The 22,872-nt window shown below is 45.8% G+C and overlaps 2 long non-coding RNA genes across 2 annotated transcripts in view; both read left to right on the top strand.

Annotated features, from left to right (window-relative positions):
- LOC139044998 (uncharacterized) overlaps positions 1–15,078 on the top strand; it is a 46,429-nt gene extending 31,351 nt beyond the window's left edge. Inside the window, exons 2-3 of the long non-coding RNA XR_011502489.1 lie at positions 14,494–14,551; positions 14,666–15,078. This is a non-coding gene — a long non-coding RNA (uncharacterized lncRNA). The remainder of the gene's footprint in view (positions 1–14,493; positions 14,552–14,665) is intronic.
- LOC139044997 (uncharacterized) lies at positions 60–5,916 on the top strand. Its single transcript, XR_011502488.1, has 3 exons — positions 60–1,251; positions 3,834–3,936; positions 5,747–5,916. It is a non-coding gene; the product is annotated as an uncharacterized lncRNA (long non-coding RNA).
- Positions 15,079–22,872: the final 7,794 nt, after the last annotated feature.

Genomic DNA, 22,872 nt, shown 5'->3' with positions numbered 1-22,872 from the left:
CAGCAGCAAGCTCATAGGCTCTCTGTCTTCTCAACGAAACCTCCCCTGAAAACCCTACTTATAATTGCAACCTCCTCCCACCTTCCCTACCCTCTCAGTCCCCCTTCTCATGCTCAGCTTTTTCTCACCACACTTGTTCTACCGTATAATTAAACTATTATTTTCTTACATTTGTTGCCTATTGCCTCTCTCCCCCTACCCCACTAGAATGTCAGCTCATGAGGGCAGGGATTTATGTTTGCTTGTTGCACTTGCCTTAACACAGTGCCTGGCTCAGAAGGACTCAACACACGTTTGTTGAATGAATGAATAAATAAATCATGGGATTGCTGCTGTGAAGACAAAATGGGCTGGATGGTCACCATTGAATGGATGTTTTCCCTGCCCTGTGGTTGACCTTTGCCCAGGAAACTACTATGTCCTTTTCTGACTCTCAGCTGATGTCAACCGATCCTTTATGGAGTAAAAGATGAAGAAAAGCAGAGGGGTTACAGAGCGTGGCTTCCCAGCTCTGTCACCGTTGTGGAAATCACCTTCCCTGGACCTTGGTTTTTTCATCTGCTAATTGGGGACAATGAAACAAACCTCCCAGGAGAAAAGATGAAATGAGGTAACAATGTAAAATGCATTTTAGCAGGACGCATGCCATTTTATAAATACTCAAGAGATCGCAATTCATTACTGGTATTATATACCAGAGACAGCATGTCTTTGCCCCAGAATCATCTTAAAGGAGGGCTCAGAGTCAGATGAAGTGCTCGGCCCTAAGGAAACTCATGGTGGAAGTGGGTGGGGTGGCCTGGCAGTCACACCTTGGGGACCTTGCCCATGACACCCTCCTCCCACTGTCTCTTCTTAGAACCAGCCGATTTCCCCAGGTTTCCATTTCCTCTTCTGTACAGTTGCCTCCCTGTGACAATGTTTCCCAGCAGAGTGGAAAAAGCCTGTTTGGGTCTCAGGGAAAAAAATTAAAAAGCTGGCTCAAGACCAAACTTGTAAGAAATGCCCTCCTGCGGGTGGCCCCCTTCCTCTCCCACCCCCTCTTCCCTCTTAGGAATCAAGGTAACTGCCTTTAACGGGAGGGGGCCGACAAAAGAAGTGGGATGGGCGAGCTGGGCGAGATGACAGCCAGCGGGGGTCAGGCTCCAGGAAGGCTGGGTGAGCCAGCGCAGGTGATGGAAGCGCGGCCGGAACTCCCGCCTCCTGCCTCCTCCCTGGCCCGCCGGACTCTCTGGAGCAGGGGCCAGCCAGGTACCTGCCGAGGGCGGCGGCCGCGCTGATTGGCCCCGCGCACATCGGGCGACATCAGGCGGTGGGGCTGGAGCGGGCGCGGGAGGGGCAGGGCTGGTGGGTCTGGGGCGCCGCCCCTCGGCCCCGGTTCCGAACAGCCCAGGGGCAGTTTTCCTTGCCCAGGTGAGATGAGGCAAGCGTGTGAACAACGAAGGCTGCGGCTGCCAAGTGGGTGACTAAGTCTGCCCCGGGTGGGAGAGGGAAAGTAAATTTAAAAAGAACGATAAAAGTTTCCAGACCGAGAGATGGCCACCTCCACAAAGAACTTCCCACCACTCCCTCTCCCCACACCTCCATAAAAAAGACAGTTTATTAACACATTGTGTTAAGTATTTTACATGCTTCCTGCTGGTTGGATTCTCACAACAACCCTAAGAAGTAGGGGTGCTATTTTTATTTATTTATTTTTTGATGAGGAAGATTGGCCCCGAGCTAACGTCTGTTGCCAATCTTCCTAGTAGGAGCTATTTTTAATTCTCATTTTATAGATGAGAAAACTGAGGCCCAGAGAGGTTAAAGAACTGCCCACCCACTACAGTCAGTAAGCGGCAAAGTCAGGCTTCCAGTCCACAGCCCTTTGCTTCCAAAGGACTGAAATCACTATCCTGTACTTTTTAAAAAAAATTCCGTTAATAAAGGCTCTTCTTTTTTTAATTGAAATATAATTGGCTTATAACATTATGTTTGTTTCAGGTATACATGATGATTCAGTATTTGTATATATTGTAAAATGATCACCACAATAAGGCTAGATAACATCCACCACTACAAATAGTTCCACATTTTTTTCTCTTGTGATGAGAACTTTTAAGAGGTACTCTCTTAAGCATCTTCTTATATATCCCAGATTTGCTTAGCGACTTGAAACCAATTTTCTCCATTGTACGTGGTAACAAGGAGCCCACACACACCTCAGACCACACTCTGCGTCCTTCGATTCAAACCTGCTTCTCTAGAATTCTTTACATCACTGAATCAGCAAGTCAGAAATTTAGGAAGGGGCCTCACTGCCCACTCCCTCCAGACTATTCTGAGGGCCGAGAGAGTGGGATCTCTAAAACACCATGGCAGCAGGCTCACCTTTCTTTACGCACTGGGGGCTTTCCTTGGCAGGTGTGTTGGGAGACCCTCCTGCCTCCTTTGCTCACTTGTCGCCCCCCTCCCCCACCACCCCAGCCCAGACTCTAGCCCTGCTGGACAAGCCAGGACCATCCAGTCCTTACCGAGTCCCTTTGGGTGGGAAGTAACCCTGCCCTCTTGACTGCCAGGCACTGTGGTCTCAAAAATTTTGTCCTCAGGACCCCTTTACACTCTTGAAAATTATTGAGAAGCTCTAGAAGCTTTTGTTTCTGTGAGTTATGACTATCAATATTTACTGTATTAGAAATTAAAACTGAGAAAGTTTAAAACTGTTATTTAAAAGAATAATAGACTCTTGACATGTTAACCGAAACATTTTTATGAAAAATAACTGTATTTTGGAAAATAATTAGAAGAGTGGCATTTTTCACATTTTTACAAATCTCTTTCGCGTCTGGCTTGGGGAAGCCAGCTGGTTCTGCTGACCGCTGCTGCGTTCACTCTGTCGTGAAACGCCTGCAGCCTCTGGAAACCGCCAGTGTCCACTCCCGAGGAAGTGACTGAAAAGCACATAGCATCTTACTGTATTAAGATAATAGTTTTGACTTTGTGAACCTCTGAAAGGATCTCAGGAACCTCCCAGAAGTCTCCAGATCACAGTGGAAACAGTGGGCTATTTTTAGAATTTTGGGCCTTGCTTTGCTTTGTCTTTGTCAGGGAGGAAGGGGGACAATCTGTCCCCTACCCTTCTAAGTTCTTCAGGTTGGTCTAAGAATGAAATTGACATGAGACAGATTAACAGGAGAAAATCAAATTAAATTTTGTACATATGGGGAATCCACATAAGCACGAGAGATTCCAGAGACTGTCAAGCAAAATGAGGTGTGTATGCTATTCTGAGCTGAATAGAAGTGGGTAGGAGTTGGACTTCAAAAGGAAGGAAGACAATTCCTGGGAAGATGGAAAAGCCAATGTGTGGTAAATAAACATTTGCCATGCTATGCAGAGACAATGGGACACAGAGAGGACTTTGATCAAACTGGCCTTGCTAAATTTCTCTCCGTTGACCACACCTAGCTCATATTCTTTGTAGACGTGTCTGGTGATAGCTTTCTCCCTGGCATAGGTCCTTTATCCAGATGGTTTTAGGCAGTAAAAGCTCTTCTTGAGTCTTTTGTTTCTTAAAAATAATCAGCCTGAAATAATCCTCATGCTAAAGAGACACATTTTGGGGTGACAAATTCTGCTCCCCTTCAGAACCAAGATGGGTCCCTGCCCATGGCAGGTGGAATAACATCACCCCTTCCACAAGATGGCTGTGTCCTAATGTCTAGAACCTGTGAATATGTTGCCTTACGTGGCAAAGGGACTTTGCAGATGTGATTAAGGTTAAGAAGTTGAAGTTGGGAGAGTATCCTGGATTGTCCAGATGAGCCCAATCTAATCACATGACCCCTTAAAAGGGAAGACTCCCTCCCAGCCGTGGTCAGAGGGAAATGTGACTGTGGAAGAGATGCACCGAGGCTGGCTTCGAAGATGGAGGAAGGGCGTCATGAGCCAAGGAAGGTGAGCAGCCTCCAGATGAGGAAAAAGGCAAGGGAACAGGTTCTCCTCTGGGGCTTCCGGAAAGGAACGCAGCCCTCCTGAAGCCTTGTTTTAACCGGTGAGACCTGTTTTGGACCTCTGACCTCCAGAACTGTAAGAGAATACATTTGTCTCATGTTTAGCCATTAGGTTTGTGATAAGTTGTTACAGCAGCCGCAGGAAGCTAACACCCTGCCTCGTCCCCCTGAGGCCTGGCCTCTCTCTACCAGGTGAGGAGTGTGTGGGACTAAGGGGCTTTGTCCACTAAGAGCTAGTGTCCACCCTCCTTCTAGACCTGTGGGACATCCAAGACCCAGAAGTCATTGCCCAAATGTCCTCAGCCCACTTCTCCACCTGCATGGGCCTGTTGTTGCAGGGTAGGCCATGCTACTGGTGTGTGTGCCCCCAGGACAGAACTGCGATGCACAGGCTGGGATGTTCACAGGTGTGCACATGAGGCTCCTCATGCCAAGGGATGGGAGCTGTGGGTGAGAAGAGAGGGGACAGACTGAGGATCGAGGGCTGGGGGCTGGGCCCTGGGAGCGGAGCAGGAGCTGGATGGTGACGGTTGCGGGGGGACAACTCCCTCCTCTCTTTGTGCTTCTGTTCTCCAGCTTTGAGCTCTGAGGAGCCCAAGAACTCTACATTTCATCCTGACCTTCTAAGCCATAAAAAAGTGTACTTGTTAGAGGAAAAGTAAAACATATTTTCTTTAATAATTTGCTAATTTGATCTATGATTTCTCCATATTTAAACATATGGGATTTGGGACCCCATGTGTACTCTTGCCTGGACTCTGGAATTATTGGGGGGCAGGCCTAGTGTGTATTTCAGATTATTTTCCATGCATCTACACATCCATACATGGATATAAACATGGTGTTTCCTCTCCCTCCCTCTCTCTCTGTCTCCCTCAAGGGGCAGAGGGGACAGCTGTAGAAACAAGCAGAATTAGTCCATCATGGTTGACCTGGCTTCCAGGCGGATCAAGACTCAACAGAGAAATTACGAAGAGTTTGAAACTATGTTTCTAAGATGAGTTGCCACCCATCAGAGTGGGCTCTCTCATCCACTTTTGGTGGGAGCATACACTGGGGTGCTTTTCAAAGGTGGAGATTTGGCACAACCCACCAAAATGAAGGCTGCAAATATCCTTTGGCCCAGCAATCAATCTGATAGGAATTTAGCCTGTGGATTTCCTCGCAAAAGTTTGCCCAGATGCATGTGTAATGGTGTTCCCTGTCATTGTAACAGTGAAAGCATAGGAAACAACCAAAGCATGCATCCTCAGGGGCCAGTTCGATAGAGTCAGTTCCTCCTTCTGCTGGAGTGTGCAGTCGCCCATAAAGAGTGAGGCAGATTTGTACGTGTTGCTGTGGAAAGACAACCAAGCTATATTATTAGGTGGGAAAAGCAAGATGCAAAACTCTGGAAATTATGATCCTATTTCTCTAAATGGTTTATTGAGAAGGAGAGGTTGATATGCTGGTCTGTGCATATAAATTAGGTGGGTGGGAATCCCAAGAAAATGTTCATAGTGGTTTCCTCTGGGGAAAGTCATGGGAAACAGAAAAATGCATTGTTATTATTTGTATCTTCTCTTCCTCTGGAATTGTCTAACCATGTGTTGTGGGCTAAGTTGTGTCCCCTACAAATTTCATATGTTGAAGTCTTAACCTTCCGTACCTCAAAATGTGACTGTATTTAGGGATAGGGTCTTTAAAGAGGTGATTAAGTGAAAATGGGGTCATATGGATGGGCCCTAATCCAACATGACTGTCTTCTTTGTAAGAAGAGATTTGGATGGAGACGGACACAGAGGACACGGACACACGCAGGAGATGCGGGGAGAACACGGCCACCTACAAGCCAAGGAGAGAGGTCTCTGAAGAAACCAACCCTGCTGACACCTTGATCTCAGACTTCTAGCCTCCAAAACTGTGCGAAAATAAATTTCTGTTGTTGAACCTACGCAGTCTGTGGTACTTTGTGATGGCAGCCTTAATAGACAGATACACCACGGGAATGTATTACTTTTGATATATGTATAAATACATCCCAACAGGTAGCGGAGGTTTGTTTTTCATTATTGTTTTTGTTTTTTTTTTTGTTTTGACATCTCTGTATTAAAAAGAAAATCCTAGTAAGCGTTATGTTAAAAAATGAACTGGGGGAGCTGGCCTGGTGACATGGTGGTTAAGTTTGCATGCTCTGCTTCAGTAGCTCGGGGTTTGTGGGTTTGCTCATCAGGCCATGCTGTGGAGGTGTCCCATATACAAAACAGAGGAAGATTGGCACAGATGTTAGGTCTGTGACAATCTTCCTCAAGCAAAAAGAGAAAGATTGGCAACAGATTTCAGCTCAGGGCCAATCTTCCTCACCCCAAAAATAGAAAATTAAATTGGGCATGGTGGCCTGGTGTGGGCGGAGGGGAGGAGAGGAGGACAGCCGAGGGAGCAGAGTAAGGAAAAGCACAGAAGTTCAAGGTCCTGGGATGGTGTCATGTGCTGGGCATGTGCAGGGGGTGGTAGTTGTGGGGAGAGTGTGTCTTAATGAGATCTGAGCCTGCAGAAGTTGTTCGAGGGCAGGACTTGTTGGCTTTTAGGTTCTGATGGGGAGTCTGGTCTTGATCCTGAAGCTAATGGGGAACCGTTGGAGGGTTGTATGCAAGGAGGCACACGGGCAGAGAATTGGGTGGAAAGACCACTGAAAGGGACAAGAGTGGTGGCAGATAGTAGACAGGAAGCTGTGGCTGAAGTTGTGGGAGGGTCACTGGAGAGCCTAAAGCTGTGCAGGGCCATGGGCCACAACTCTGGAGCTGGACTGGCTGGTTTTGAATCCTGGTTCGGCCACTTAGTAGCTGTGTGACCTTAGGCCAGTTGTTTAACCTCTCTACACCCCAATTTCCTGGCTTCGGGCCAGGGATAGTGAGCGTGCCTACCTCATAGGTGCTGTGAGGGTAGCTGGGTTAGTGTGTGTCAGTGACTCATGCTGCCTGCTGTGGTAACACTGCCCTGTGTCTGGGATTGCTTTGTTTGCTCTTCACTTGACCTGGGGCTGGAGACCTGATATGTGGTATATGCCTACTCCACTCTTGTTGGGTGATGGAGAAGGCATGCCGTCTCAGGATGCTGGCTGATATTAGATTAGAGAAGGTAAGTGGCTGTCCTGAGGCCACAGGTCAGTTAGGAAGGCGATGGGCTGGAATGTGAACCCAGGTCTGTCTGGCTCCAAAACCTATACTCTTGACGTCTACACTGTGGGCCCTAGCCTGGGACCTGGTACTTAGCAGGAGCTTCTGAGTGAGTTGACTGAAATTAAGGTTCACAGAGATTGGATGACTTGCCCACGGCCACACAGCTCCTAAGTAGCAGGGCTGGGAATAGAACTCAGCCCTCTAGCCCCACAACCAAATCTCAGTACACTAGAAAGTGGGGTGGTCTTACTGGTTATGAACCAAATCTGCTGTGCTGAAGAGGGGAAGTGAGTTCAAGATCAGTCACTCAGAAAGACTGCTGAGGTAGAAGCGCTGAGGCAAAGGTTTGCACAGCTCTGGGTCTCTCAACTCCAAAACTCCAACCAGGCAGGCCCTGGATTCTCACTGAGACAAGCTCTTCGTTAGGCAGTGCTGGTGAAAAACTGCTATGCGTGACATTTGGGAAAATAAAACAAAGCAACAAAAAGCAGGATAAACACTCTCAGAGTTGGCGAAATTCTCCCGCAGGGAAATGTCTGTGGAGTACACTCTCCCTAAATGAGTGATGATAAGGTGTCGTATCAGGAAGTGTATCATAGAATCTACTAGTTGCAGCTTGACTCCGCTACTCTCTAAATTTTGCGGCATTTCGTTTCATTCCACCAGCATTACGGATGAGCCATGCTTTAGGGAAAACTCAGCAACACGCTGGTTTCCACAAGTCACAAACCTGACCATGTTAGTTCAGTACAGACGTGAGATGAAGAAATTAGACTTCGGCAGCCTGGTTTCTAATCCCAGCTCCATTATTTTCTATCCATCAATCTTTTGGCACTTAGCTTCTTTAAACCTTATTTGCCCCATCTGTAAAGGAGGATAGGGGAGTCACTAAAGACATCTGACTCTTAATTATACCAATAAAAATTAGGATCACTGTAACTTTCCAAAAAGCTAGAAAAAAATAAAACAAATGACTCAAACTATCAAAATAGGTATTATCTGGATACGAAAGCTCATGTATTCTTCTGACAGGTGAGAACATGCTTCAGGCCTTCACTAAGACCGTAAGTATTCTTATTTTGGATGTCTGTTATATGACCTGCTGTGTCACCTCTGAAGTAACTTCACTTAGGAAAGCAGGGATGTATGTACTCTATTTTCAAATATATTTATTCAAAAGGATGCAAATTTCATAGGTCGGATCTTGTAAGATAATAGAATATATGTATATTGGTCTCTGCCCCCAGTCCCTGGCACAGAGCTCCCTGTGATTTCCTGAGTGATAAGAGCATTAGGAGCATCTTTTGGTCAAAATTTTGGCTTTTGACTCCAGTTCCTGATCCAGGGCTCCTAAATCCTTTGGAATTTCCTAGATGATAGGAGTGTCTTTTGGTCTAATAAGGTGACCTGGGTGGGCTCCTGGATGAGGGCTGGTCATCTGGAAAACCAAGCCATAATTAGGAGCTTCAAATTTTCAGCCCTAATCTCGTTCTCCAGAGAGGGGAGATGGGCTGGAAATGGAATTAATGATTGATCATGTCTACACAATGAAGCCTCCATGAAAGTCCCAAAAGTACAGGGTTTGGAGAGCTTCCAGGTTGGTGAACACATCCACATACTGGGAGGATGATGCATCCCAGCTCCATGGGAATAGAAGCTCCTGCTGGGGACCTTCCCAGACTTCGCCCTACGTATTTCATTATCTGCGTGTTCATCCATATTCTTCTTCTTTTTGTTGTGTGTGTGGGGGGTTTCAAACTGAGAGGTTTTTTTTTTCTCTTGAGGAAGAGTAGCCCTGAACTAACATCTGTGCCAGTCCTCCTCTGTTTTGTATGTGGATTGCCACTACAGAATAGCTTGACTAGTGGTGTAGGTCTGCGCCTGGGATCTGAACCCACGAACACAGGCTGCTGAAGTGGAATGTGCCGGCCTCAATCACTATAGGACAGAGCTGGCCCCTCATCCATATTCTTTAACATATCCTTTAATAAACTGGTAAACATAAGTGTTTCCCTGAGTTCTGTGAGCTGCTCTAGCATATTAGTCAAATCTGAGGAGGGGGTCGTGGGAACCTCCAGTTTGTAGCCAAGTGCGACAGAAGTTGTGAGTAACCAACCTGGAGACGTACTACTTGTGATTGGCATCTGAAGTGAGGGGCAGCCTAGGGGGCTGAGCCCTCAACCTGTGGGGTCTGATGCTGTCTCCAGGTGGATAGTGTCAGAACTGAGTTAAATTGTGGGACACCCAGCTGGTTTTGCCAAACCGCTTAGTGTGTGGAAAACCCACACTTCTGGCATCAGATGTGTTGTGAGTGTGGCAGTAGTGTGAGAGTAAAGGAGACACACAGGAGGAAGAGTGGGGTCTTCCGACACAGATCTTGCTGCTCTTTGACCTGTGTTGTAGACACCTCAATTTCAGAAGGCTGTGGGATTTTATGGAGAGAATGTACATAGGCTTTGGATTCTGACAAACTTCACTGCAGAGCAGAGACACATGAGAAACCCTTACAAGTGTTAATTCTCTGTGTTTCAGGACCTGCCAAATTGTCAACGACTCACCTCTCTGCCCTAGGCCTTTCTTTGATTCTGTTAATCCCACAGAAACAGAAGCTTCAGGACATCCAAAGACTGAGAGTAGGCAAAAACCCTTTGTCCCGGTCTAAGACAAAGCTAAGCAATTTCCAAACATAGCCCAACCACTTCCAGCCTTCTGCCCAAGGTGGGTGTTTCAAAATGTGGGTTTCATTATTGTTCAGATACAGTGAGGCCCAAGGACACAGGAGATGACAGCCCTTGAAAAGATAGTTTGTTACTGACAATTCCCAAGAGGAAGGGGCACATCATGGCACACAGAGAAGCATCAGAGTCAGTCAGGAGGCAGAGAGAGGGGGAGAAAACATGGCAAGAGCCTGTACTGTGGTTTCTGTGGAAGCAACAAATGAGGCAGGGTAAGCAGGCTTAGAATTGGCTAGGCTGAATAATTTCAGCAGGCTCTGGGTGTAGGGGCTGTCCTGAGTTGTCTAGGACCTGGATCTGGGGTGATAAGGGCAGGGGAATATTGGCCTGGAGCATAACACCCTGTGAGAGCCCAGTAAAGGAGGAGTTTGGACTGTGGGCTTTGGATGGGTTGGTTTGCATGCGAAAGGAGCATTTGCACGGGGGTCCTTTACTATCTCTAGAAATTGGCTAGCCCTGGGAATGGCAGTCTCTCTTGAGTCAGCAAGGCCCCTTGATGACAAAGCATCAGAAAATATAGAAAGAAACGTGATTAATACAGTGGGGCAGTGGCCTTGGCTCTGTGATGGCCTCAGAGCAGTTGGTTTGCAATGGACAGCCAAACTCTGCTGCTTAGAGCAGGTGACCACCTCGAAGGAGTGAGATGTCCTGAGTCATGTTATGTCCTCCTTGGACCAGAGTCCTAACTTTCCCTCTTCATTTGAAGTACAGAACAGCAGGGTTGGGTGTTGTAGGGGAGGAAGACATTTCCTTTACCCACTCTACGTCCTTCGGGCTGGACAATGAATTAAATTCACATTAGACAGAATAACAGGAGAAAATTAAACAAAGCTTTATAACATGTATACGTAGGAGAGGCTAAGGCAAACTGAGCAACTCGCCAAATGGTGGAAGCTCTCCCCTTAAATACCATCCTCAACTAAAGACAAAGGAGGATGTTGGGGGTTGGGGGAGTCAGTTGTGGGAGATTACCAGAAAAGCACAGTAAAAAAGAGTAAGGTTATTATGCAGATTTAAATCCTTGCCTTCTGCATTGATAAGAGTTTCTAGAGATAAGGTCACCCCCCCTTCTTCCTGGTACAGAGAGGGAGACATCTTTACAGATAGAGATTTCCTTCACAAAGGTAAATGTCTCTTCACAAAGGGTTAAATTCTGCTTTTCAGAATTTCTCTCATGTCTGCAGTTTTTAAAAGTAACCAGCCCCAAATAATCCTCATGCCAAAGAGACCTATCTTGCAGTGGCCAATTCCAGTCTCCCCCAGTCCTGCCTTTGAAACTTTTAAGTTTTACAGTCCTTTGAAACTTTAAGAAGTTTCATAGTCCAGAAGCTGAGTGGTAGATTGTTTCATCTCACTGAACACATTTCTTAGCCCTGATAATAGATCAGTCCAGTTAAATCCATTTTAGAAGGCAGTGATGCAGGTGGGCTCTGAAAGTTGGGCCTATATTGAGGAAGCAAGCCATCAGGTATTTAATAGTATTTCTATGGAAATAAAAAGAAAAACAAGGTTAATTGTTGGAGCAAATTATAAACCAGTTCCTGAGCCCACGGGGCAGCCAGTCAAGATTTCTAGATGTCAGAGTTGAAGCATCTTTTGCAGCTTGAAATGTCTCTGATGATGTCATCAGGCATTCAGGTATCTTTCTGAGTGGCTTACAGCTTACACAGCAACAGACAGGAATCTCAAGTTTATTTCAAGTTGTTCAGTTTCAGTTTGCAAGGCTTCAGGAAAAAGGGCAGGTTCAATTCTCAATGATTCCAAATGAAAATGAGGGAAAAGATTGAAAACATTACTTTGGGGATTTGTAGCCAGATATTTCAGACTGGGAGAATCCAGGATCCAGTCCAGTTTACAGGTAGGAAAAAACCCTCAAAGACAATGAGCAGAACTAGGATCTAATATCCAAAAATGTGTATTATAGTTTTTTACTGAAACGTAATTTTTCTCTCTAAAATCACCCTCATTTTTACCAAAGATAGCCAAATTAAGACTAACTGGTTTGCACAATAAGTGTAGTTTCAATAAAACTTGGTCCAATTATTTACATAAGTGCAGCAAGAATAGCAATTGATCATGCAGGTTCTTAAATCTACTCTCCTGGAATTTTTTTATGAGGAATCTCAGATTGAACTTTAAAGGCCTCTTGAGGCCAGAAAAGCCAAGCCAAGGACTTGCCATCAGATTTTGCCTGCAATACCCACAGATTTGGGTGGGCTCCTCTCTTCTCGAGTTCCCCCAAAATATTTCGAGGCTCCTTGCACCTGCCAGATAAGCGAGCTTCCTTACTTAGCAGGTAAGAGTGCTGGAATCTCTGTAAACAATGTACCAGGCCAATATTTCCAGGCAGCTTTATTTCAGAAAGTCAACCCTATCCCTCAAATGTAGTACTGTCATATCTGAGTCTGTATGTTTCTCTCAAATATGACATTCCAGTCAAAGCCTTGGTAATATTACCAATGCTTCCAATTGTGTCCTGTTATAAGGAGAACAGATTCTTCTTGAACTTATGCAAATAACTATATTGCCATGAAATAACCATACTCACTCACTCACTAAGTTTCCAAATTCTGGAGGGATAAGGTAGGGAGAAAAATGTTTCCAGTTCTGCTCACAAAGGTATAATTTCACCAAGTTGCTATAAGTCATAGTTAGCATAAGAGAAAAGAGAAAAAGATTTCCTTAAACCTGAGAAAACAAAGCAAAATATCAAAAAATCAACAATATTTCAAACAGTCATAAAAAATTATAATCATCCTCATCAGTTAATACACTCCTGTATAATCGATTCTTGATCTTAATCTTCTGTTAGCAGATTTATGAGGTCACCAGTTTCTTCATTAGATTCCTGTAATTTCTTACCCAGTTCAGTTTTATAATCAGAAAGTTCATCAGAAACCTGCATTCCAGAGTAAAAGTGTGAGAATCCTTTCCATGAATCTCTCTGAAGATGAAACATATTTGCAAAAGCAAAAAGCATCAGAGTGAAACAATAACTCTGCAAACAACAAGACTCAAAAATGGAAATTGACAAAGAAATTTGGTTAATTTTGTGGCATACAACACCTTAAAATAATAACTAGAATTATGCTTGACAACCAGGACAGATCAGAATTTTAGGAATGTTATATAATTTTTTTAAAAACACTTATATCAATAACATTAACTCGTATAATACTGTAGGTCCCTTTGAAACAATGTTTGGTTATCCTTTTAACGATAGTGACAATTAAAGATTTTTAGGCAAATCCAGAAGATTAAATAGCTGTGAGACTTTAACACCTGTGATTAAAGCCTTGATAAACAGTACAGGAAACTTTGATAAAACAGAAAATCCCTACCCTTCTGCTAGACTGCTTAAAGAAAAAACTTTCCATAATCTCTTTACCAAGAGCAGACCGGAAGTTCAGGAAAATTCTCCTTCGAGAGAAAACCAAATTTTCATTTCTGCACCAGCTTATTTTTTTAACATTAAACCTCATTTACTTTAATATTAGTCAACTTGACCAGCATCACCCTCAGGCTTAAGGTACTGGTTTTCTTCAGGCTGAATGCCATGATTTGCCCCATAGAATAGCCATGGGCAGCTCATGCTGTTCCATCTGGTTGTAAGTCCCTCCCCATCTCCTCCACTCACTCCCCTCAAAGCCCAGCTGAAGTCCCAGCTTCTCCACATGGCCTTCTCCCGCCTTCCCGTTCACACTCTTCTCCCCAAGATTGAGATTCCATCAGCACTTGACCTTCAATCTGCTATATGGACTTAACTCTTTCACCAGTGAGTGTCTTATCTCCCTAATTACACGAGACATACCTTGAAGGCATTGACCAGCCTGTCTCTTGCATCCCTCCTCCAGCTTGGCCCAGTCTGAGCTCTGTCTCTTATTGAGCAAGTGGCTCTGGGCACATCCCTTCACATCACTATGCCTAATTCCTCTCCTATACACGTGGGGAACCACTGGAGGAGCTCTGAAGCTTCTCCTGCTCATGAACCCTAGGTGAGCAAATTCAGCTGGGCTGAGTCCACAAATAGGAAGTGGCCTGCAGGAACTGATTGGGTTTCCTGAGCACCTCTGTGGACCAGGAATTGTATCCAGCGCTTTGTACTTTCTCTAGTTGTCAGGACTCTAGGTCAGGGGGTGTTTACAGACGAAGAACACCAAACTTTGAATGGATTTGGTAACTTAATTGGCAATAATTGATTGAGAATAATTTCTTATTAATAACCAAATATTTATGTGTGAGGGACTGTGCTAGGGATTCAGAGAGATGAGTGAGGCAGATGTGGTCCCTGGCTTCATGGAGCTCACGGCCCAGCAGACAAGTGAGACACCCAATGGTCATTCCGTTAACTCTCCTCCTCTCGGCACATTCTTGTATCATTGTGGTCCATGTACGAGGAACACCATCATCACTGCAGTTACGTCTGATTCAGCACCTTCTATGGATTGTCACCAGGTAAGTCTACATATCCTACCTCAGTAACTCCTTCAAACTTTCTGAAGAAGGGGTATTATTATTGTTTGCTGATGTTCTGTAAATGCCTTGAACAATGTGTGGCACGCTGCAGGGAGCAATTAAATTTTAATTGAACGAATTTCCATTTTACAGATGAAGGTCATGGAGGTTTGCCCATACCGATGGGAAATGTGGAGCTGGGACCCAAGGAGTGAGTGCATTTTGTTCCTCCATGTTGCTTCTCAAAAGAAATACCAGCTCTTTGCTGCCCCATTTACCCACATCCTCTTCCCCAAATGACCACGTTTCTTGTTTTGTTTTTCAGCATCTTCTCAGCCAGCCACCGTGCATGTGACTTCCCTGGTTGATCCAGCCAACTGCAGGACCAAGATATTTCTAGTGCAAGATAGGAGAGATGAGTAATAGAGACCACAGCCCTTGGAAACCTTGATCAAGTAGAATAAGAACACCTTCCTCAGCTCTCTTTGCAAGAGGCCAAAGCTTAGTGGCTCTGGGAGAAAAATTCAACAGGAAAACCTACAGAAGTGCCTTGAGAAAGGACCACAGTAACCTCTTCTAAGCCAAATTGAGTAAATAAAAATGAGTGCTATTAAAATATCCAATTAATCTAAACACAAATATTGTTGGTTTCCAGCCTCTCTCAGTCTAATCCAGCAACTCTCACCGAAGAGGCCTTCATTTAGCCTGATGTGGTTGGAAGTTTTGTTTTTACGTGTGTATCTGTAAAGGAAATCTTGAAGAATTCCTCACTGCAGACCATTATCTTGCTCGAGATGTCTGGAGCCCTGCTGGATGAGCTCATGTTTTAAACCTTAGCCTTCTCATGCAAGTTGCTGACCATGTTGCCTCCCTACCTAAAACCCTTCTATGGTGCCTGTCATTAATGGGATGAAATAGCAACTCCTTAACCTGGAAGTGCTGGGTAGTCTCCATCTCTCTTTCCAGATCCACTTGCCACCTTTCTCTGCCCTTCTCTGACCTAGAATACTGACCTCACGGACTGACTCAGCTGGGCTCATTTGCCCTCTGGCTTCTGGTTGGATTTGGCCATTGGGAGGCACCAGAAGGATATCAGAGAGCAAGAGGAGAAAGAAGCTAAGATATTTATTCTCCAGTCTCCCACCCATGGATTCTTCTAACAAAGGCTCCAGCTCCAGTGGTGGTGGGATGGGGTCTCTAGTGTTAAAGCTACAGCCGCTGTTCTGTCTTGGGTTCTGGTAATTGTCTCTTCCTCTGCTCCTTCTGGCCTAGGGGAGGTGATGGCTCCTTGGCTAATTTGCTAGCCCAGGTGTCTTATCAGCCCTTCATGGTTTCCCTTAACCCTCCCACATCCTTGTAATAGTCCCTTCATTAAACTCTCTTCAGTCGCCCTGCATCTTACACATGTTTCCTGTCACTACGGTCACTCAAGTGCTGACAAATGAAGTTCTCTGCAGCCAGGCCACTGCTTCTCCTCCCCCATTCCAACCTCAGGCATGCATCCCAGAGATATCCCACTGCCTGGGGTTCTTTGCGGGAGCCTCCCTTCTCCTCACCTACACGCCTTTGCCCATGCTAACCCCTATCTAAAGCATCACCCTCTGAGGCATCATCTCGTCCTAGAAGGTTCTATCTGTCCCAAGCTAGGTTTAGGCTTCTGCGTGCTTTTGTTTCATTTGTTGCATTCTTATTAAGCTCTTCATTTATCTTGTTTCTTAGGAATCTAATGACAGAATCTAATGACAGATGGCCTGGGTTCAAACTGTGATCCTACCTCAGTTTTCTCCTTTGAAAAACAAAAGTCCCTACCTCGTAGGACTGCAGTGTTGGTTAAGTGAAGTAATGAGTGCTGAAAGAATAACATAGTGCTGGACGTTTAGAAATGTTTGGTAACTGAGCTTTCAGTCTCTGTCTGCCTCTTGCTCTTGACCATGAGCTCCATGAAGAAAAGGACCTTTCTTACTCAACTTTCATCCCCATGAAATTGCTGTTTTGTGGGTCAAAAGAGACAGAATGTTGGCAATTTCATATGGTTCAGCCTAATGCACAGCATAGTGAACAAGCTTAAAAAGTACAAAGGGTACACAGATCTCTGTCTCATTCCCCCACTGCTTTCTCTCCCCAAAGGCAATGGCTGCTGCTAGGGGTTTGAGAAACACTTGTACACAATTTGAGAAATGGTTTATACACATGTTAATTTATAAGTATATGGAAGCATAATACGTACAGTGGGTTTTTTAAACTTTTATTTCTTTAGCTACATCTCTTAGAAGTGCAGTTTAGTAACTGGTATAGAGTAGGTGCTCAATGGAAATGTATCGAAAGAAAGAAGAAATAAAAGGCAATAGGAAGAAGGGAGAAGGAGGAAATCAAGACAGAGAGGGAGGGAGAGAGGAAGAAGGGGTGCTGGCCTAGAGGGAAGTGCAGGGGTAACAGAAGTCAAGAAAAGGACTCCTGCTCAGCTGGGGACGGAAAGGGAGTGGGGGGCAGGGAAGGAGCATGAGAGAGTGGTCCTACAGTGGGCCACATGCTCAGTGTGGGGGAGGGCGATCAAGGCAGGAAAGAGCACATGCAGTAGCAAAGAAAGGAGGCTTGAGAGGGCACAGGGCACTCTGGAAGGCAAGGTGGTCGGGTTCTTCTGGGCAATGGCATCTAGTAGGGCATGGAGGTGATGGAAAGCGGGGAGACTGGCAAGGCAGGCAGAGCCCAGGGCACCCCCTGTACTCTGTGCTAAATTTGGATTGTATTCTGAAGGCGGTGGAGAGCCACTAAGGGGTTTGAAGCAGGGGAATGAATAACCTGACCCAGATATGCTGCCCACCACCTCTTCCCATCCCCCAGCAGCCCTTGCCCCACAAACGACTCCACGCCAGCATCAGCTTTTCCTAGGTGGCACCATCCATCACCAGCTGTCATCTTCAACATTTGTCACGTCCCGGGTGACCACTGGAAAAGCGAACTTTGGAGTAAGACAGACCTAGGTTCTAGGTTATTTGGCATCCTGAAGCTTCATTTTCCAGTCCTGTAAAATGGGTACTAAGTACTGCATGTTCTTAGTGCTCCACCAACCTCTGCTGCTTTTCTTGGTCTTATCCTTACCCACTTCTGCACTTTGCTGTTCTGCCCCAGCACCTCCCTGACCCCCTCCTGTGCAATGCTCCTGGTGAATCAAAACAAGTCTAGTCATCCATGGGCAGGCCCTCCCGGCAGGCTCTGGAATGTGAAGGGCCTTAGGCTGTCCTTCATCTAAAGCTTGCGTAAGTTTCTTTTTATCTATCAAAGTGAAGAAATTTGCACTTAAGCTCTGGGCACAGCATCCTCAAACAGCAGCAGAGAGATAATTTGCTTCCTAGTTTGCGTTTGTTTTGTGCATCTGGCAGCATTCAGAGCTGATGGAAAAATGGGCAGCTCCAAGCTGCCTCTCAACTCTCCTTCATTTTAAGCCTCTTTGAAAGTTGATATTGGCTTGAGAATCAAGAAGCCTTCCTCGTATAACTCTTCTGAAAGAATCCAGCTCATGGGATGTCACTGGCTTTTCTAACTTAACTGGGAGGAGACATGGAATCAGCCTGACACTGGGTGGGGTGACATATCACCAGTCACCTCCTTATCTTACCGAAAATGTCAACTCCAAGCTCACATTCCAATGTCATAGCTGATCTTCCAAAAATTAGTTCCTTCTTTCATTGAGAAAGGAGTGTTCGTTCAGACCATATGAAATTGCTGTTTTGTGGGTCAAAAGAGACAGAATGTTGGCAATTTCATATGGTTCAGCCTAATACAGAGCATAGTGAACAAGCTTAAAAAGTACAAAGGGTACACGGATCTCTGTCTCATTCCCCCACTGCTTTCTCTCCCCAAAGGCAATGGCTGCTGCTAGGGGTTTGAGAAACACTTGTACACAATTTGAGAAATGGTTTATACACATATTAATTTATAAGTATATGGAAGCATAATACATACAGTGGGTTTTTTAAACTTTTATTTCTTTAGCTACATCTCTTAGAAATCATTCCAACTCAGTCATTCGTGTTTTTCAACGAGTACCTATGGATTTGTCCGTTGTTTCCAGTGTTTTATTATTATAAACAATGCCATAATGAACATCCTCACACACATATCTTTCTTATGTGCCAAGTTCATGTAGCATAAATCTCTGGAAGGGAAATTATTAGGCTAAACAGCTTGTGATTTTAAATTTTGAGAGATATTGATAAATTCCTCTCAAAATGCATTGTACTAATTTACATTTTCCTTAATAGTGTGTGTCTTCTTGTTCTGTAGTCTATACTTATAATATTGTCAATCTCATACCTTTCCCTCATGACTTGGAGATATTTTTTGGGCCCATCGCTCATATTCATTAACAAAGCTAAACCAAAGTGGCAATGCCAGAGTGCTCTCTATTGGTCTGTTGGCTCTCAGATCCATTCCCCAGCTTCTCCCGACCTGCTTTGTATTGGGTAGCGGCGGGGCAAGGGGATGCTGAAGCCAACTCATTTTTCGGACTCCCGTGCCCACTGGCTTCAGGTTAGGGTTGGCCAGTGGAGCAGAGGGAGGGAAGAAGCCAGGACATTCCCTCTCTCTGTTTCTGGTGGCATTTCTAGCAGCCACTGTGACTTCAGTTGCCCCCAGGGGGTTCCTCCCTCCAGGATCCCAACTCCAGCCTGGTGCCCTGGCCCCAGCGCTCTGGCCACTCTAGCTGCCCCCTTCTCTCTCCAGCTCTAGGGCTGCTAAAGGAAGCTTCTGGCTGTTGGGCTGCCTCACCAGGCCTTGTATCTGCCATTTTAGCTTTTCCAATATCATTGTAACTGGTTTTCCGTCTTTAATCACCTCTGCTGGACTGTCTGCCTTAGCTTGGAGTGTTTGAGTCCTCTCTCCCGTCACCTTGCTGGACACTGACGTGTACACCTAGGGTTGACAAAAGTGAGGAGAAATAGCCACATTCCTATGCTGTTGGTGGGAATGGAAATTGTTCCAGAACTTTTTGGCAGGCAGTTTGGAAATATGTTCTAAGAGCTTTAAAAACAAGTATGCTCTTGCCCTGTCTTTTAGATGTACAGGTTGAAATATAATGAATGAAATGATGTATTTCTGCGATTTGCTTCCAAATAATCCAGGGGAGAGATAACTGGAACCATATATAGATAAGCGAGATTTGTGACAAGTTGACGGTTGTTTAAGCAGGGGTGAGGGTATTTCCACATTCCTTACACTTGGCTCTTTACTGACCAATATTCAAATTTTTCAAAAATAAAAAATGTCTGTCAAAAGACCTTGCAGTCTACTTTATAGGAATTTATCCTAAAGGAAAAAAAATCGTAAATGTTAAAAAAGAAAGTTTATTTTTAAGGACGGTTTCTAATAGCATTGTTTATAATAACAAACAATTGGCAACAGTCTAATTTTCCAACAGTGGGAAGGTTTTACCTTAATTTACAATGTATCACACACTGCACACTATTTATGCTTAAAAAGATGTAGAAACAAGTGTGTCGTCAAAGATGTCCATGAGGGGCCGGCTCTGTGGCCGGGTGGTTAAGTTCGCGCGCTCCACTGCGGCGGCCCAGGGTTTGGATCCTGGGCGCGGACATGACACCGCTTGTCAGGCCATGTTGAGGCACCGTCCCACACCTCACAACTAGAAGGACCTGCAACTAAGATATACAACTGTGTACAGGGCAGGTTTGGGGAGATAAAGCAGGAAAAAAAAAAGATGTTCATGATAATTTAAGCGAAAAAAGAATTTATAAAAGCATGTGACATTATAATCCAATTAGAAATCTTTTTACATGCATCTAAAAGAGGATGCATGGGATATACACCCACGTATGAGCAGTGTAGTCTCTCAATGGGTGGGCTGTATTCTTTCTTCCTTTTATTTGTTTGCACAAATTGGTTTGTCGCCCGTTCTTGGTATCATATACATGTATTCCTTTTGAATTGTCAAAAATGAATGGCACATTCTTTCTCCCTCACTCCTTCTTTTCCTTCATTTAATGTCCCTTTTTAAATGGACTCTACCCTTGGTTGAAGGTGTGAGGTGAGGGAGGTGAGAGGGCGTCACACCTGAGCTTCTTTTTAGCAAATACCTGTTATCTGTTAACCTTTGCCACGTAGGGCTTAGGAGAAAATGGGCACAGGCTGAGACAGAGGGAGGAATGAGCACGGAGAGTGCTAAGGCAGATGGAGGCAGCCACAAACCTTCACACTTGACTGGTGCTGTGTTTACCCTGCTCAGGAGTGTTGGGGTAGAGGATGGGTGACAGGAAGGCACTGCCTGGCATGGGCCCCTTCTATGGCCCTGGCTGTCCTGGCCTTGCCCCCTCTTACATATTCTCTGTCTACTGGGCTATTGGTGCCTCCATCCTGGAATCAGTCTCAGTTTTGCCACTTTGCATTCTGTTCTTGACGCCTACCCTTCAGCACGTCAATGTTTTGTGTGATGCTCCTAATTCCAGTGATGCTCCCTTCTCAGCATCTGCTGTCCCAGCTGCTGACTCATTTTTTTGCCACCTGGTCTAATAATATGGATAAATAACCAAGCACTGAACTATGTGCCGGACACGCTATAAGGAGCTTCATAAACACGCTCTTACTGGATCCTCCTAGCACTCTGCAAAGATGATAACATCCCGCATGTTCTGCAGACAAGAAGCTGAATGAAGCAAGGACAAAATGACTTGTCCAGGGAGCTCCCCAGGCACTAGGGGGCAGAAGTCAGTTTTAAGCACAGGTCCGGGCTGGCCTGGTGGTGAAGCAGTTACATTTGCATGTTCCGCTCCAGTGGCCCTGGCTTCACTGGTTTGGACCCCGGGTACGGACCTACAAACCGCGTGTCAAGCCATGCTGTGGCAGGCATCCTACATACAAAGTAGAGGAAGACGGGCACGGATGTTAGCTCAGGGCCAGTCTTCCTCAGCAAAAAGAGGAAGATTGGCAGCAGATGTTAGCTTAGAGCTAATCTTCCTTAAAAAAATAAAAAATAAACCCAGGTCCCTGCTGTCTCTGCTACATGGTGCCTTGGTGTCTGTGTGCATGCCTTGGAGCGTGGGCTCTGGAGACAGGCTACCTGGGGAGACTCCAGGCTCTGCCCCTTATTAACTCTGACCCTGGCAAATGACAAACCTCCCCACACCCCCAGTTCCTTGTCTGTCAGACAGTCTTGACAATAGGATTGTGGTGAGGATGAAATCAGATCATGCAGGGAAAGCCATTGAACAGGGCCCAGTAGAGTGGATCTCGATCTGGGCTGCCCACCACAGTCGCTCCCAGAGCTTGGAAAGTTCCTGAGCTGTCCACCCCGTGACTCTGATATCGTCGGTCCGGGAGTAGCCCGGGCATTGGGATGTTCTAAAGCCCTCCAGGTGATTCTAACCTGTAGCCAGGGCTGGGAGTCACTGCCCCCAGCATGCAGGAAGCACCTAATAAATGACCATTTTGCCCGTCTGGCCCTCACACCTGCTTCTGCATTGGGCCCTGCCTGGTTCCCAGAGTCGGAGGGTTCCAGCCTCAGGCTCCCCCAACAACAATGGTGTCCATGCTGGAGTGCCCCATCTGGGTTCTGGGACTCCTGCTTTTGCCAAACCCCAGTTTGCCCTGGGGCTGCTGGGACTCAGCTTAGAGCAAAGCCCACGCCCAGTTCCAGGAAAGACAGTTCCAGGGCACTTGCACTAGTGGGAGCGGGTGCAGAAGGAGGCCAGCACCTTTGGGCATGGGGGGCCCTGGACACTCTGGGAACTCTCCTTTGGGAGGAACAGCCCCCACCTTGGCTGGTCTCAACGGAGGCCGACACTTGACTTTGGAAGGCGGTTCTGACAGCATGTAGTATGAAAGTGCCACCGCCGAGTCACATTGCATATGGCCGTCAGGTTCTAGAGTCAGTGCCTGTGTTCGTAAAAATTGACTTTAGTCAAAATTGTCTTTGTGGTCTTTCTTTAGTTGAATGCCAGAAAAAGTCGTTGATTTGCATTTAGAGCAGAATACAATGCAGAACTTTAAATAGGAGGAGCTGAGGGACAACTGAGAGCAGCAAACCCCATCTCACGTGGGGGCGTGTTTGCCTGCACACCATACACTACTACCCCTGCAGAATTCGTACCTTCACACTTCTCTCTCTCCACCCCTGCCCCCCGCAGAGTGCGTACTGTTGTGTGAACCCAAGCAAATAGAGAATGTGCGACACCTTCCCCATAGTCCAGTTGTTCTCTACTGGGGGTGATTTTTGTCTCCAGGGCAACTTTAGCAACTTCTGAAGATGTTTTTGGTTGTCACAAGTGGCGGAAGGTTTCCACAGGCATCTAGGGAGAGAGGCCAGGGATGCTACTAGCATCTACAATGCACAGGACAATCCTCACCACGAAAAATTATCAGCTCAACCTGTCAAAGGTGCCAAGGTTGACAAACCCTGCTGTCTATTGAGCAGTTGCCATGGGCCAGGTTGGTACTAAATCCTGAGAGCAGAGGGAAAGCCACATGGGCTCACGCTTTGCTCACTGGGGCTCCAGCACCAGACGCCTGTTTCCTATCAGT

Source organism: Equus asinus, chromosome 3 (assembly GCF_041296235.1).
Source record: "Equus asinus isolate D_3611 breed Donkey chromosome 3, EquAss-T2T_v2, whole genome shotgun sequence".
NCBI classification, from domain to species: domain Eukaryota; kingdom Metazoa; phylum Chordata; class Mammalia; order Perissodactyla; family Equidae; genus Equus; species Equus asinus.
This window is presented reverse-complemented; position numbering and strand designations above follow the sequence as displayed.